Below are 297 nucleotides of genomic sequence, written 5' to 3'. Positions count from 1 at the left end.
CACATTCAGATGGTAGAATCAAAATGTGGCTTAAACGACATGAAAGCATGAATCCATTTTGCTTTGGGTTATGGTGCAGGCAGGTGGTGTTAGTATCAAGTTGTGCCTACCTGAGTATGTTGCTGATCATGTCAATGTCCACTCTATATGACCCTGTGTAAATTTTTTGATGACTACTTCAGTTAAGAAGGAATGCACTAGGGAGTGAATGTTCTGATATATACAATAAATTTATTATTTCTAAATATTCAATGCAAATCATATACATTTGAAAGGAAATGCTTCTGAGGGAGGGGC

The sequence above is a fragment of the Fundulus heteroclitus genome, chromosome 7, assembly GCF_011125445.2.
Source record: "Fundulus heteroclitus isolate FHET01 chromosome 7, MU-UCD_Fhet_4.1, whole genome shotgun sequence".
Taxonomy (NCBI): domain Eukaryota; kingdom Metazoa; phylum Chordata; class Actinopteri; order Cyprinodontiformes; family Fundulidae; genus Fundulus; species Fundulus heteroclitus.
This window is presented reverse-complemented; position numbering follows the sequence as displayed.